Source organism: Myotis lucifugus, unplaced genomic scaffold, assembly GCF_000147115.1.
Source record: "Myotis lucifugus unplaced genomic scaffold, Myoluc2.0 scaffold_705, whole genome shotgun sequence".
Classification (NCBI taxonomy): domain Eukaryota; kingdom Metazoa; phylum Chordata; class Mammalia; order Chiroptera; family Vespertilionidae; genus Myotis; species Myotis lucifugus.
The window spans coordinates 12,093-14,249 of record NW_005871753.1 but is presented as its reverse complement, the minus strand read 5'-3'; positions in this window follow the sequence as shown (position 1 = coordinate 14,249).

Sequence of the window (2,157 nt, the reverse complement as noted above, 5' to 3'; positions counted from 1 at the left end):
TGAATTAAGTGGGCGAGTGAATGAATGAATTTCACCTAGACTCTCTAAGCCCTTGTTATTATCTCTCCTTAAAATAGAGAAATGGATTAGGGCAAGAGCATTTGCTTTTGCTGTTTATCTCTACCAACAGAAGGATTATTTCTCAAATATATACATATATATATATGGAGCCCAGCGCATGATTGGAAATCACGTGGCGTGGTCCACCCTCGTGTCACCTAGGGTTATTTTCCCATTGATTTTTAGAGAGCATGGAAGAGAGAGGGAAAGACAAAGAGAAACATCAATGTGAGAGGGACACATCGATTGGTTGCCTCCTGCATGAGCCCTGACCTGGGCCCATAGAGCAGCAGGCCCTGCAGCCACTGCCCATCCAGCCCTGCCTCACTCCCTGGACCCTTGGACCCCGCATCGTGCTAGTCCGGCCCTGCCTCGCTCCCTGGGCCCTGCAGAAGCCGAGGCCACTGCTGGTCCAGCCCTGTCTCCCTCTCCCGCCCTTGAAGCAGCTGTGGCCACTGCTGATCAGGCCCTCCCCCAGCACAGGCGCATGGAAGCCCCTGCTGCCCCACCCTGAGGCATGTGCAACCTCCTGTCCAGTCAACCTGTTATGGAGTTCTGGTTAATTAGCATATTTCTCTATTATATATGTAGATACCTGCTGCTAATCTTCCTTCTAATAGCTGTTTCACTATTAACTTCTCCATGTCTAAAGGTCTTCATGAACAATATTCTCATCATTTTCATTTTGCATAAAATTAGGAAAAAACTTATTCTTTGACATATAGCACATTTTCAAGTGTGCTTTTCTCTAGATTCTGAGCTTTTGTTTACTAATGTTTTGATAGAGCAACACATTATCTGTAATACTAAACATTTCATTTTCCATTTTGTTTCCCTATGAAAGGTGTTTTTTTGAGTAAAGTTATTAAAAGTGAAAATAATAAATACCGTCTCTCTGTCTGTCTCTGTATTTATCACTAGCTCTATGTCTTGTCTGTCTCCTTGTTTCTTTTCTTATTTGTTTTCCCTAGACTATTGTTGGTTTCATAAAAGGTGGGGGACTTCTGGCTTTCAACCAAATTTGGTCCTTGGCTTCATTTCCTCCAGGTCTAAGAGCAATTTTGCTTATCACTGATGTAGAAGCTCATAAACTAAAGGACTTCTCTTATTTTACCTATTGTAAAACCTCTTAGGATATAAAATTACAATAGTTAAAGAGTTATAAACAACAGGATAACAGTTCAAAAAGTGTTGGAGGTTTTGGTCTAAAGTTGGAGTAAAAATAAATATTAGATGTATTATTACCCATCTTTTGTCCATCATGCCAAGAGCTTGATAAGGAATATATAACTAACCCCATACACTTTATATTCTCAAAAACCAAAGTATTAAGCTGTATTTATTTCAAAACAATTAAAATCTACAGTCACCATTTGCCTAATATTATATTACTAGAGGCCCAGTGCATGAAAATTCATGTACTGTAGGGGGGTCCCTCAGCCCAGCCTGCCCCCTCTCACAGTCTGGGAGCCCTCAGGGGTGGGAGGTGACCTGGCAATCAGGGGAAGGTGATGCCCCCATCACACCTCTGCTGCTGCCACTGCCATCAGCACAAGCCTCGGCTGGCCCTGGTTACCTGCACTTCAAGCCAGCCCTGGGCGGCTGGGGACTGAGGGGACTGGGGGACTCTGGAGGCAGGCGCACAGCAAGGCCCTGGCAGGGCTGAGGGGACTGGGCACCACCATCTTGTGGCTGTGGGTGCTGCCATCTTTGAGGGTGTGACAGTCAATTAGCATATTCCCTCCTTATTGGCTGTGAGTGCAGCCATATTTGATTGTGGGGCAGTCAATTAGCATATTCCTGCCTTATTGGCTGTAGGCAATGCCATCTTTGAGGGTAGGGCAGTTAATTAGCATATTCCCTCCTTATTGGCTGTGGGTGCCACCATCTTCGAGATAGCATGAGGGTCAATTAGCATATTCCCTCTTTATTAGATAGGATATGTAACCACTTTTTAAATTTAGAATAAATAATAAATTTAGAGTCAATAAATTCACCAATGCAATCCATGTGTGCTTGACTAGTTAAGGGAGAATATATGAGGGGAAGCAATTTTGGAGAAGGAGAAAGATTGATAGAAAAATCATAGTCCTAAAA